General features: G+C 39.7%; 1 long non-coding RNA gene across 2 annotated transcripts in view; it reads right to left on the bottom strand.

Annotated features, from left to right (window-relative positions):
• Positions 1–11,540: 11,540 nt before the first annotated feature.
• Positions 11,541–15,539, bottom strand: part of LOC116099669 — an 11,706-nt gene continuing 7,707 nt past the window's right edge. The window contains exons 4-5 of one of the 2 annotated variants that reach the window (XR_004122343.1): positions 15,285–15,337; positions 11,541–13,991 (exon numbers count right to left, since the gene is read on the bottom strand). This is a non-coding gene — a long non-coding RNA (uncharacterized LOC116099669). The remainder of the gene's footprint in view (positions 13,992–15,284; positions 15,338–15,539) is intronic. The other variant, XR_004122342.1, reaches the window with a different exon arrangement.

A 15,539-nucleotide genomic window follows, 5' to 3' on the forward strand; every position in this document is an offset into this window, starting at 1 on the left:
GGTGACGACTTAGGCCTCTAGCCTGGTTGAAATTTTTGTTATTGAATTACTCTTGGGATGCAGTATGAATAATATACTAATGGGTGCTGTGATGTGTTCAAATGTATATTTTAAGGGATCTTCACACATACTGCCAGCGGTCTGGTAAATGGAAAGAGGTCCCCTATGCCCAACCGTTTACCTGTCCATATTCCCACACCCCTGGCCTGTTCTCATGGCCCTCGTGCTCAGTTTGTGTACAAGCCTGAACCTGCCTGAACAAACCCATTTTCTGTCACCACACTCTTATGCTACTGCTGCCAGCGTTCTTATTCTGGTCCTAGTCAAAGGTTTCTTTGCTAATGCAAAAGTGTGGTTTCTCTACTTACGCAGCCTGTCAACGTTACTTACAGATGATAAGTTTCACTACTGCCATTAAATTCTATTCGGTTATAACCAATCAATATAGCCTTCAATTCTGCCAGAAACCTCCTAATTATTATATTTATGGCAGACAAAATTCCTGAAGCTTCCAACAGTTTCTCCCATGAGATCTGAGAAGATATGGACACAGCTACAAGATACTGCCTGGATTATGATACGATAATCACTGAAATACGCAGTGGACAAAGCTGGATACCCTGAGTCAAATGACTTACATTGCCTACATCAAGGTAAGCCATTTCTCATGTCACTTGTGTCCATTTCACAGAGAAAAAGCCCTGTGTCTTCTGCACTTTAAAACCAGACTGACTGCCCAAGTTACCATGGAGACCACAGGGAACTGTTGGCTAGTAGACTCTTTTTGAAATAATATAACTCCTAGATTATTGTTTATTCCCCAGACTTCTGACTACATTGACAGCTAAGATAACAGTAGCTTGACATCTAGAAAAAGCTTTCACAGATGTAATCTGTTATCTCCTTACCTAAACTCAGTTTCCATTAATTAGATGCTTCATATTCTTCATATTTCCTCTTCTTGCCATGCCACTGTCCTAACATTAACTCTAATAAAACATTCCACTATACAATCCAGCCTTTTAATCACAAATTCTTGTTCCTTCTGCTCCACAAAAGGCTCATCTTAAAGACTGTTCATGTCATTAACTCATGTTGTTATCTCTTTTATAAACTTATAAGCTACAGGATATCCACTCAGATTTACCTTTCATGGACCAAATAGGCTCCATCCAGATAAGTACATCTGCTCAAAGTTCCCACTTACTACCTATTCCAGAGGGTGGGATTCCTCTGGGTTTCAAATGTACTTCTTAAGAAAAAATTTCTTTCTCCCAAATGTACTTAATCTTATTCTCTACCTATAATAATGTGTTTCAACATCTTGTCAAGTCCATGTGCTTACTACATCCAGGACAGCTCCAGAGAAGCAACCTGCAGATACTTCAATCTCCTCTCACAGACACATGCTTCTACTGGACCTGTTCCTTCTGACCTATCCTCAGATGGCTCTTCAGATCCTGGACAGCAGGAAATAGTCAATTCTCTTAAGATTGGACAAACACCCCATACCCATTCTTCTAGGTTCCCTAGAGACATGTCACTAACAAAGCCAGAGGCCTTGCAAACCCTAAGAGACCACAGATCTTACCCCAGTCTACTACACCCAACAAACCTTTTAATCACCATAGATGAGAAAACCAGACCTACACAGGATAATAGAAAGAAAACTCCAACCCAATGAGGCTAAGTACACTCAAGAAAACACAATAAATAAATGATTTCACACCATTAAAACCAAAAGAAGAGAAAGACACACACACACACATACACACACAGAGACACACACACACACACACACACACACACACACACACACATAAGCAACCACCACCAACATCAAAATAATAGGAATTAACAATTGCTGGTCATTGATATCTCTCCACATCAATTGACTCAATTCCCCAATAAAAAGACACAAGCTAACAGAATGGATGCTTAAACAGAATCTATCATTCTGGTGTATACAAGAAATACATCTCAGCAACTAAAATAGACATTACCTCAAAATAAAGGGCAGGGAAAATATTTCCAAGCAAGCAGTACCAAGAAACAAGCTGGAAAAGCCATCCTAATATCTAATAAAATAGACTTTAAACCAAAAGTAATCAAATGAGACAGGGAAGGACACTTTTTACTCATCAAAGGAAAAATCCACCAAGAGAATGTGTCAATTCTGAAAATCTATACACTAAATACAAGGACACCCACATTTGTAAAAGAAATACTATTAAAGCTTAAATCACCCATCAACTCCACACATTAATAATGGGAGATTTCAAAACCCCATTCTCACCAATGGACAGGTCATTGAAACAGAAACTAAACAGAGAAATGATGAAATCAACAGAAGTTATGATTGAAATGGACTTAACTGATATCTATAGAACATTTCATTCAAACACAAAATAATATATCTTCTTCTCGGCATCTCATCAAATGTTCTCTAAAATTGACCTCATAATCGGTCATATAGCAAGCCTCAAAAGATACCAAAAGATTAAAATAACCCCTTGCATCTTATCATATTATCATGGATTAAAGCTGGACTTCAACAACAACAGAAACAACAGAAATCCTACATACTCATGAAAACTGAATGATTCTCTACTGAATGATCACTGGGTCAGGAAAGACATAAAGTGTGACCTTCCCCCAGCCTGGTGCAGGCTGATTCAGACCTTGCTCTGCCACAGCCGACTAGCCCACCTAGGGTGGAGCCTGAACCTAGGTGAAGTCTATTGTCCTGCCACATCTGTAGCTTCCTACAAGTATCCACCACCTGCTGAGTTCCTGACAACCAACAAAAGTTTATAAGGTGATGAGATCCTGGCATTGAGGGGTATGGGTCCCCTCCCTTTATATACTCAGACTCGTAAGTAAACATTAAGCCTTGATCAGAAACTTGTCTTGGTCTCATTTTATTCTTCTCTCGCTGTCCTCCCATGTAGCCCCATCTTTCCTCTCAGGAACCTAGTTCATGTAGCCAGTAATGGCTGACAGCTAAATAAAGAAAGAAATTAAAGACTCTCCAGAATTCAATGAAAATGAGGGCCCAACATGCCCAAACTTATGGGACACAATGAAAGCAGAGCTAAGAGGAAAGTTTATAGCACTAAGTGCCTTCATAAAGAAATTAGAGCATTCTCATACTAACAATTTAAGAGTACACCTGAACTGTCGAGGAAAAAAAGAAGTAAACACATCAAGAGGAGTAAATGGCAGGAAATAAGCTCAGTGCTGAAATCAATCAATTTGAAACAAAGAGAAAAATCCAAAGAATTAACAAAACCATGACTGGTTCTTTGAGAAAAATCAACAAGATAGACAAACCCTTAGCCAAACTAACTAAAAGGCAGACTCAGAAATTAAAAAAGAGAGATAATAATGGACATTGAGGAAAGTCAAAGAATCATTAGGTCTCACTTCAAAAGACTATACTTCCCAAATTTGGAAAAACTAAATGAAATGGGTGATTTTCTAGACAGATACCTATTACCAAATTTTAATCAAGATCAGGTAAACTCTCTAAATAGCCCTATATCCCCTAAGGAAATAGAAGCAATTATTAAAAGTCACCCAACCAACAAAAGTCCAGGGCCAAAAGGTTTTAGTGCAGAATTCTACTAGAATTTCGGTAGCAGAATTTTCTCCTAATTGATTAAATAATAAAGACAACAAGAAGCCAACTACTGGACAAGAAGGAAGTGTGTCAGTGAAGGGTGGAAGAAAAAATTTTTAAAAAGATCATTTAGTAGAAATTATAGTGTATAAGCTTTTACTTAAAGAGCATGGAAAACTTTCTCTGATACTTTCTCTGAAGTTTCTTTCTCTGAAGTTTCTCTGAAACTTTCTCTGAGCCAAGAATATAGACTGGCTATTTCCAGGAACTGGTTGACCACAAAGGCAGGATATAAGTCATCTAGGTGGTTCCAGTGAACGGTTAACCACAAAGTGAATGACAATGACAATGATAAAACCACATTCTTCAGAATAATGAGTACGCAGGATGTTTTTCTCATGACCCTGACTAAATCATGGGTTGGGTCCCTCTGAAATTTTCCACTGTTTTTATGTTGTGTTTCCTTGGTTACTCCCTCACTTCCCCTGGTTTGTGGTTTCCTTTAAATACCCTACACTTCTTGTGCTCTGGGTTGTACTCCTCTGCCCCTGCGTGGGTTATGAGCTCAGCCCCAGTGCACTGGTTTCCTGAAGAAACCTCATGTGTTTGCAGCAAGATCGGTCTCTTGTGAGTTTCATGGAGTATTGTGTAATCCCGAGACTAGAGTAAGGGTCTCCTCTCTTGAGGGGTCTTTCACCTTCAGGGTCCAAGAAAGGAAGAGGGAAGGCAAGGGGAGGTGACTTCCTTTTGGATTGTGGGAGCAAAGTGAACAAGATATGGGCCGGGGGCTGTTAGTTCCGGTGGTGGAATCCACCAGGATCTGCTACCAGAAGATTTCTAACATAGAATAGTTGGTGAATTTAGGATTCTAGATTCCACGCCAAGTGATTGTGTTAGCTGTTGATTCTAAACTAAGATTGTCTGGTGTTTTCCATTTTGCAGTGACTCATCTGAGCTCCAGGAAAAGCTAATTGCAGCAGAGCATGGATTTGCAAGAGTGAGCTCCTAGCTAGCTGTGGAAATTTGGGATTGATTATAGGTTTGGCAGCAGTCAGTGAGGGGAGGAGTGATTTCGGAGCTTTGGAGATGCTGAGCCAGCTCTGGTGGGAGAGGTGCTAACAAGGAAAAATATTCAGTCTCTGTACCAGGCTGTGAACAGACTGAGACTGCTGGCTGGAGCCTAACTGGCAATACTGTGGATTGCTTTTTAATACTAAATGCAACTACTTTCAAAGAAGACCTACTACCAATACTTCTCAAACTATTCCACAAAATAGAAACAGAAAGTATATTGCTAATTCATTCTCTGAGGCTATAGTCACCCTGATACCTAAACTACACAGACTCATCCGAGAAAGAAGATTTCAGACCAACCTGCATTATGAACATTGATACAAAATACTCTAAAATATGTGCAAACTGAATTCAAGAATACATCAAAGACATCATCTACCATGATGAAGTAAGATTCATCCCAGGGATACAGGGGTGATTTAATATAGGAAAATCCATCAACATAACCCACTATATAAACAAACTGAAAGAAAATAAAACCACATGATCACCTCATTAGATGCTAAAAAATTCTTTGACAAAATCTAACACCCATTCATGTTAAATGTATTGGAGAGATAAGGGATAGAGGGCACATACCTAAATACAATAAAGGCAATATTCTGCAAGTCTACATCAAATTAAATGGAGAGAAACTTAAAGCAATTACACTGACATCAGAGACATGATTGCTCACTCTTTTCCTATCTCTTCAATATAGTACTTGAAGTTCTAGCTAGAGCAATAAGACAATTAAAGGAGATCAAGAGGATACAAATTGGAAAGGAAGAAGTCAAAGTATCACTACTTGTAGCTGAATATCTCACAGATGGTATACATAAATGATTCAAATATTCTACCAAGGAACTCATACAGCTGATAAACACCTTTAGCAAAGTGGCTGGATACAAAATTAACTCAAAGATATCAGTAATCCCGCCCTTATACAAATGACAAACAGGCTGAGAAAGAAGTTAGGGAGATAACTTCACAATACCGTAACTTCACAATATTATTGTGAATAATACCCTTCACAATAGCCACAAATAATATAAAATATCATGGTGTAACTAACCAAGCAAGTGAAAGACTTGTATGACAAGAAACTTCAAGTCTCTGAAGAAAGAGTCTGAGGAATATATCTGAAGATGAAGGATCTCTCATGCTCATAGATCAGTAGGTTTAACAGTGAATATGGTCATTTACCAAAAGTGATCTACATAGGTAATGCAATTCCAATTCATATTCCAACACGATTCTTTATAGGCTTTGAAAGAACAATTCTCAACTTCATGTGGAAAAATCAAAAGCCCAAGATAGCTAAAACAATCCTGAACAAAAAAAAGAACTATTGGAGGTATTCCCATCCCTAATTTCAACCTGTACTATAGAGTAATAATAATAAAAACTGTAAGGTATTCATAGAGAAACAGTGCAATCAAATCAAAGACCCAGAAATAAACCCACACATCTACAGACACTTGATTTTTGACAAAGAAGCCAAAACCATACAATGGAAAAGGGAAATCATCAACAAATAGTGCTATTCTAACAGGATGTCTGCATGTAGAAGAATGCAAACAGATACTTATCATTCTGAACAAAACCACAAGTCTATGTATATCAAAGACCACACCATAAAACCGGATACACTAAATCTAATAGAACAGAAAGTGGGGAGTAATCTTGAACTCATTGATACAGGAGATAACATCCTGAACAGAACACCAATAGCTCAGACACTAAGATCAACAATTAATAAATGGGAACTCATGAAACTGAAAAGTTTCCATAAGTTAAAGGACATTGTCACTAGGACAAAATGACAGCCTACAGATTTGACAGAGAGTCAATATCTTTATATATAAAGAACTCAAGAAGTGACACAACAACAACTCAAATAATCATCTAAAAATGGGGTACAAAGCTAAACAGAGATTTCTCAACAGAAGAATCTCTAATGGTCAAAAAACACTTAAAAAAATGTTTAACATTCTTAGTCATCAGGAAAATGCAAATCAAAACAACTCTGTTTTATACCCATCAGAGTGGCTAGGATAACAGCTCAAGGGAGAGCACAGTGAGGCTGTGGAGCAAGGGGAACACTCCTCTTTTGCTGGTGGGAGTGCAAACTTGTACTACTCTGGAAATCAATAAGTTGGTTTCTCAGAAAGTTGGCAATAGTGCTACCTCAAGACCAGCTACACCACTCCTGGCCATATACCCAGAAGATCCTCTAGAATCCCACAAGAACACTTGCTCAACTATATTCATAGCAGCTCTATTTGTAATTAGCCAGAAACTGGAAACAGCCTAGATGTCCCTCAACTGAAGAAAATGTGGTTTATTTACACAGTAGAATACTACTCAATTATCAAAAACAAGGACATCATGAATTTTGCAGGCAAATGGATGGAACTTGAGAATATTATCCTGAGTGAGGTATCCCAGACCCAAAAGGATATACATGCATAGTATAACTCATTTATAAGTGGATATTAGCCTTAAAGTAAAGGGTGACCACACTACAATCCACAGGCCCCAAGAAGACAAATAACAAGGAAGACCCAAGGGAGATAGGTTCAATCTTTCTCAGAAAGGGAAATACAATAGGTATTGGAGGTAGATGGAGGGACAAAACTGGGTAGGAGAGGGGATAGAGAGGAGAGGAAGATGGTGGGGATCAGGTGTAGGGAAAGCAGGGGAGAAAGAAAGAAAATCAGAGGTGGGGAAACAATCTCTAGGATGTGCCAGAGACCTGGATGGGGGGAGGCCCCAGATGTCTATAGGGCAGCTCTAGCTAAGACTCCTAGCAGTGAGGCATATGGATTCTGAAGTGGGTACTTCCTGTAGCCAGGGAGGCCTTCCAGTGGAAGGAGAGGGACAACAACCCACCCATAAGAGCCTTAGGCCCAAAAATGTGTCCTATCTACAAAATGTACAGGGACAGAGGGAATAGCCAACTAATGACTGGCCCAAATTGAGACCTATATATGGGCAAGAACCAATCCTGACACTATTAATGATACTCTGTTATGCTTGCAGGCAGGAGCTTAGTATAACTGTCCTCTGCGAGGCTCCATTCAGCAGCCAATAGAAAGATGTGCAGAGATCCACAGCCAAATGTTTAAATAGAGCTCAGGGAGTCTTATGGAAGAGTTGAGGGAAGGATTGAGGCACTCGAAGAGGAGAGGGACACCATAGGAAGACCAACAGAGTCAACTAACCTGGAACCTTGGGAGCTCCCCAAGACTGAACCATCAACCGGAGAGTGAGCATGGGTTAGACTTATTCCCCACCCACATAGATCTAGCAGATGTGCATCTTGGTCTTCATGCAGGTCTCCCAACAACTGGAGTTAGGACTGAGCCTGAATCTGTTGCCTGCCTATGGACCCAGTTCCTCTAGCTCGGCTGCCTTGTCTGGCCTCAGTGGGAAAGAATGTACCTAGACCTGTAGTGAATGTGCCAGGAGTGGAGGATATGGGGGAGATGGACATAGAGGGGTAGGGAAGTGGGGGGGACTGATACCCAGAGCGGGGTCTCCCTTCTCAGAGGAGAAGGAGAATGGGGTATGGGGTAGAATATGCAGGAGGAGGTACTGGGAAGAAAGGGGGGCTGATATTGGTATGTAAAATGAATAAATAAATCATTAAAAAGATCATAGTCCTAAATTATTTAGGATGAATAAATTTGGGCCCTACAGAATTTAATCTCAATTTGTATTTATATAATCTTTACATTGATAAAAAGATTTTTTTTTTTTTTTTTTTTTTTTGGAATTGCTGTAAGAGATAGACTGACTCCAGTGCCTACCATGAATTTGCTTGTCTGGAGAGATGAGAAGGCTGAGATCATTGTGTTATGATGATAAGTTATCAATGCTAGAAATAGAACTGTATGTTCTATGGGAAAGGAACTGGGATAGATGTTGATTTGAAAACATTCATGTCTGACCTTGAGCAGTGGGTAGCTTTTAGATGTCTGAGCTTACATGTATTTTTACACACAGTTATGTTAACAGGGCCCCCACACAACATAGGTGTTTGTAAATACTTAGAACTGTATTTTATGTCTTCCTTTAAAAACAGGAAGCAGTGAAGTTAAAATAAGTTGCTGCTCACATCTTATTTAAGAATCAAATTTGGCAACTGACTAGTTGTTGAAACTGTTTGTTACCTAAATATAATGTCATTAAGTCTTGCAAGTTTCAGCAACAAACACAGCATATGTACTCAAAACAATGTCAATGAATGAACAGAGAGATTATATCTGAATGGAGAGATTATATCCTGAGTGCTGACCCCAGTGTATGTCAGGCCACTTGAACACAGCTGTATGTCATTTGGGGTTTCAATGTCCAACAACTAGGGAAATTGGGAGAATATTAACAAGAGGCTACAGGCTGTGGAGTGGCTCAGTGGTTAAAAGCACTTGTTCTTCTCACAGAAAATCCGAGTTCAGTTTCCAGAACTCACATGGTGTGGCTGACATCTGCATGTAACTCCAGTTACAGGGGACCTGGTACCATCTTCTGCTCTCTGAACACACCTATATACACATTATCTTTTAAATTTTCAATTGTTCTCAACATTTATGTATCCAGCACATACATTTCTTAACAGAGACACAGTTTTCAACTATTTTCTTCCACTTGGTGGCTGACCTTTAACACATATTTTCTTCTACTTGGTGGCTGACCTTTACATATATTTTCTTCCACTTGGTGGCTGACATTTGTACTTTCTCAGTGGCACCTTTTCAGATGCAGTAGTTTAACCTCGATGGCATTTACATTTTCTTTTACTATCATATCTAAGACTGTTTCCTTCTAAAAGCACTAAAATTTAAAAATCCTACATGCAAGCACTATAATTTAAGTTTGTATGTAAATATTTAATGGAAGCCCAACTTCACTCCTTTTTTATTAGGACATAGAGTTTATTTGTTTTTATTAGAATATTGCAAGGTAATGGGTTTCCCTGTAGCACTCTCATGCATGAAGGTAATGACATCCACCCCCTCCCTTCACTGTGAGTCAAGATAAAAAGACACAGGAAAGTAAAGGAACACAGAAAGGAAAAGGCCATCCCTCATCCAGGACTCTAAATCTATCAGTGTCTGAGAGTCAAGAATTTCCTTACAACTATCAAAACCATGCTGTGAATATTACATGCATATACACAACATTCTTTTTCAATAGATGTTTGAAATAAGCATGTTAAAGTGAAGTGTTCCTTCAGGAACACTTGAAGGAAAGCAGCTGCCACTCTTTCATTGTAACTCTTTCTAAGTACAGCACAAACAAGATTAGACAGGTTTAAAATGAAAACATAGGCAGAGGACTTCCTGGTGACTTATCAGTGTGCACACCTGACACAATGCACCCCAGAAAACACCTTATGTTCTTATTTTACTAAAGAAATTTCCTGAGCTAAAACCATTCAAAGATTTTAAATGAGCAATGTAACTCAAAAATCATGTAAAGAGGAACTAGAGAGACGACCCCTAGGTTAAGGGACTGTCTGCTGTTGCAGAGGACCCAAGTTCAGTTCCCAGCACCCACTTGGTGGCTCACAACCATTTTCTTTTTATTCCAGTTCAAGACGATTTGATGCCCTCTCCTGATCTCCACTAGAACTTCATGCACCTGGTGCACAGACATTTATGTAGGCAACACACAAACATGCTTAAAGTAGAAATATATAAGTCTAAATACGTAAGTCAATCTTTAGGAGACATGTATTGTAAAGACACTTGCTGTGTCTCTTTGGTCAGTCATGCCTCACTGTTGGAAGGTTAACACTGCTGTAATTAAGCCCCATCTGCACCCCACTTCCCATGCTTAAATTCATACTTTTTAAAAAATTAATTCCAATTCTGCTTGATATTGAGTCATGCTGAATTTTTTTTTTTCTCCAGTGAAAATCAAGACCAACCAGTTGTGTGAGGAGGAGTCTCTGGCTGCCACTGAAGACTGATAAACCTCCCTTACACCCTACCCCCAAACCCTGTATGCTTCCCTGACAGACCTCTTCCTGCCCTCATGTTTTTAGTCTTCTATTTCCTTCTAGATTCTACAGCTGAACATGAGAGACTTGTCTTTCTGAGTGTGACCTCATTGATCTCCTTGTAGTAGTTACTGATTTTCATTAGATGATGTATGTACTGCCTTTTATAAAGACAAGGTTCATGTCGGGGTCCTGATTTTCTCAGCTTGTTTTCTTCAACTTTCAAAGAAATGTCCATTAGCCAAATGATTCTGCTTCTTCCATTGCATACTTCAGGTCAGAAGACGAGTACATACTTATTTCAACAACCAAGGAGCCTGTAGCACTAGGCACTTGCATTAAGCAGGTCCTTTGGAGAAACAGAACTGATAGAACATATATGGTAAAGGGGATCGAGATAGCTAAGTTCAACTCTCAGCTTGACATGGCCTAGAATCACCCGGGAAAGAAGTCTGAACAGGGATTTATTGTATTGGCTGACTCAGCATCAGTTGGGTCATCCAACATGAATGGGAGTCTGAACGCTAGAGAGGTAGAGAACTAGGCAATGCCCTACCCAGGAAACTCAGATGCCTTCAGTATGGTGCTGAAAGCCTGGAAACCACCTAGAGAGTCAGTGGTACCAAATCAGGTTGTAAGATGGAAGAATCTGGAGTTCATTATCACCACCACACCACACCCACACCCACACTACCACCACACCCACATCACACCACCACCGCACCCACACCACCACTATCACCACACCCACACAACTACCATCACTAACACCACCACCACCACCACCACCACCGCCACCACCACCGCCATCACCATCACCAAAGCAGTAGATGCACTTGTTCATATAGAAGAAGCTTTTCAGTGTAGCTAACTCCTTTATTTTTGCTTTTCCATGCAGCCACTTGGTGGAATTTATGTACATATTGAAGGTGTATTCCTTTAGCCATGTTACTATTTTCCCACAGAGCACTCTGCTGTTGAAACACTCACAGAAGCACAAGTGTGTTTCATCAGTTCTATCAATCCAGTCAAGTAGCCATCAAGACAAACCATCACAATACTTTATACCCTTTTGAGGTAGCAAGGGGTAAGTAACCAGATTAATAGAGAAGTAGAGGGCTTGAACAGATGCTTATTCAAAAGACATGCAAACGGAGGACAGATGTATGAGAACGTATTCAACATCACTAATCACGCTCTGTTAATTTTCAAGGTCTCTCTGCAAAACAAAAGTCAAGCCAAGCAAGCAAGCAGTAACTTGTAGCTTAAGGGAGGTGATTAGACAACAAGTTCGGTCTTGGATGGGATCATAATTGACTACACAGGTGCTTTCATCATCTGTTAAGCAATGCAATTTTGTTTTTGGCAATGAATTTAGATCATAGGCAGGGTTTTCTGTGAAAGAATATTTTCTGTAAGATTATCTCATGTGAAATATGATCAAGACAATCTAATTTTTCCAAGAAATTTCCTTTTCAGAGATTGGTATGGTATGGAGCCAACATTTTCTTTTTTTCTGTTGTTTATTCCCTCTCTTTCTTCCTTTTTCCCTCCTTTCTTCCTTTTTTTCTAGCCCCCCCCCCCCCGCCTTATATAAGCACTAGGGATTGAATCTAGGGCCTTGTGCATACTAGACAAGTATGTGCTTACTAGGCCATCACAGTCCTGTATCCCCAGACCTTGCCTTACCTTTTTTCAGTAAGGACTTCACTAAATTGCACAGGATGGCTTTGTGCTTGCTCTGTGGTCAGGCAGTCAGTCTTTCAACAGCCATTCTCCTGGCTCAGCTTCTCAGGTATGGATAGAAACCAGTGACACCAGGCTTGGCTTGCAGGCAAACTTTCTCATGCTGAGTTCGACCACCACCTCATTAACTCCAATAACAAATGGCCATTTATACTTCAGAAGAATCCAAATGAAGGCATGATATTTATCACTGTCTTGTGTTCGATTTGATCTTCTGTAGTGTACTTGTGTAGCACCTGATACTTAGTTCTAGGTGCCATTGTGTAACCCCGCTAATCTGGTTCCCAGCTAGGAGCATATATATGGATTTCTAGGCACAACTCTATACAGACTTGCATACATCACCATGTGTGACTTATGGCAGGGAACTTTGCTTATGTTTTAGGAAACATGTCCTAACAATGTAGGAAAGTATGATAGACACAGGACATTTTTATTGAAATCTTTCAAATGTTTTTGTTTAATTAGAATCTCCCTAATGTTCCATGTTTCTTGACAGGAAAGGAGATATTCTAGAAACAAACAATCAAACAAACAAACCAAATAGCAACAATAACAAAAACAGTGTTAACCTTTCCATCAGGTACCATACTATTGTAACAAAACATACAAATAATTACACTTTCCCAGGAATTCCATATAATAGGAAGGGAAAAGCTGAGGTCATAGCACCTGCCAGAGGAAGAGCTTGACAATAGGAAGGGATTTCACACAGTTCTGGCAAGTTATTCAACCACATTACAGGAGAGATGGAGACAAAGGTCGGTCAACAGGGCAGCGATGAACCACACCTCAATAGGACTATTTAGTTATACATACATCTTTCTTTATACTGTAAAACAAAGGAGTTGTAAATAGTGACCATGACCATATGCTCAGTAAACAGAATTGGTATTGTGAACACATGTAATGTATAATGAATAAATATCTTTCTTTTGTTTTCTCTTTACTTTATCATACAACATAAGATGTATTGATTTTACTTTAGTATTGAAATATTATTAATTTTATGATATAGTATATAGGATGCATATACTGGGGAAGGTGCAGCACATCTGTGGCTTGATCATTAACCTCAGAGACTAAAATACTGATTAATAAGAGATACACACAAAGTATTAACTTGACAAAGTGGACTTGGTGATAGTTTATTTTATGTGCCACTTACATGCAGCCCTCCTTCAAGCTGATCCAAGGACAGTTTGTGCTGATGGTAGACCTTGAAGGCAGGCATTCTGATTTTGCAGAGATACAGCACAGCATTCTTGGAGCAAAGAGGGGGTAATCAAGGGCTTCAAAGGAAAGCATACAAGGCCAGTGTTGGGCAGGGGTGGAATCTGTGATTTACAGAGGCAAAAATGACAGTTTAAATGCCAGGGATGCAATTGGGTTAAATAACTTTGAATCTCTAAAGGGATTTTCTCAGGGTAACAACTGTAGGTTATTCTAGAGCCTGGAAAACTCATTCATTTCCATTTAAGGGTAGCTGACACCCTTTAGAATATACACTTCTTGTCGAGGGTAGCACAGCTATCCTTGTCTGTATCCCATGATCTGGAGCTGCAGAGAAAGGGAAATATGTTAGAGCTTGGAGATGGAGTCTCTCCTCTTTGAACAGCCCTTGCCTGCATTTCTTGAGTCACAACATTTCAAGGAAGGCTTAACCTTTCCATATACCCACAGTCAGTTTCTTCTATTATTAAAAGCTCACATTAGCAGGGTACATTTGTCCAATTAATGGACACATAAAATGTCATTAGTGACTGAGTCTATGTTCTAGTTAAGCCTCCATGTCACGTACTGTCTCTTGAATGCCTGGATTCTGCTGCCCGAGATGAGATGCAAGAAGATCTTTACTCTTTTTTCTCCAGTGACTCCTGTTCTCTCTGACCTTATTTTACGCATCTAAACACTTCACAGAGAAACAGCTTTTGAGAATACTTTAGAATGACTTACTGGTATTTGAGTAAAAAGTAAAAAGCAAATGAACAAAACCTCTTAGCTGCATCCTCTCCAGGCCATTCTTACAAGAGGGAGTTGAGGATCTCATCTGTTCAAAATTGCCAGAAATGGAGAAGGGGCTCTTCCCATTTATTAATCTATTTGCTGGGCTCATGGTGGATGAGAAGGACAAGGGCCATCTATCTGACTTTTTCTTCTTTAAGATTTGAACTAGCTTTCATTTTCAGTTGATGCCCAGCTGGGTTCCTTGGAGGAATAGCTACAATTATCTACAGTCCACATGTAGAGTGGTCCTAGGAGTTAGCATTCAGAACCTGCAGCGATACATGGGCGGGTCCACAGACCTGTTGCTGTGGCAACGGCCACCATATTCCCAGAATCCATTGGATTCAGCTCCCACCTTTCCCTGGACTACTACGTCACAACCCATATATATGGGACAATTCCTCCATCTTTGCTCTCTCTCTCTCTCTCCTCTCTTTCTGCGCTGCTACCCCCTACTCCCTCTCAATTAAACCTCTTACACGTGGAACTGTCTAGGCCTAGTGTGATACTTGCAGATGTGACTGCCGCCACTCAAACACATCACTACGTATTCTAACATTAGCTGGCTAGTATGGCAGGCCTCAGTGAAAAAGCATTCAGTCATTACACTGAAATTTGACCAGACAGCTATTGTAATAAGCAGACTGTTAGGCAGTGGAAAAACAGTATCAGAAAGCTAACATAACCTTTGTCTTCGTGCCCCTTGCTTTCATAGTTTATTCATTTTTGAAAATAATAAAAGAAGGAAATAACATAGAATTGAGCTTTTATTTAGAGCCAATTCTCCACCCTGAATTCCTTTGTGAGTTGAATAAAAAGCACGAAATAGCATTCCACTTATCTGACCTTGGCAGCTGCTCCATAATTTCCCAGAACTGCTTATGAAACACAGCCAAGGCCTGAAACAAATCCAGAGCAGTGTTTAACATCTGGCTGAGGGCCATAGCAAACCTCAGGTTTCTCTTGCTACACTGAGCCTAAACAAAGGTGATATTTCTCCTGCTTTCCCCAGGAAAGCTCAGAACACTTTACTCTTGCTTGTAGATCACCCTAAACTTCAGGGACTTTATTTTCATATCAACCAACCTCATCTCAGGTTTT

This window comes from Mastomys coucha, unplaced genomic scaffold, assembly GCF_008632895.1.
Source record: "Mastomys coucha isolate ucsf_1 unplaced genomic scaffold, UCSF_Mcou_1 pScaffold20, whole genome shotgun sequence".
Lineage (NCBI taxonomy): Eukaryota > Metazoa > Chordata > Mammalia > Rodentia > Muridae > Mastomys > Mastomys coucha.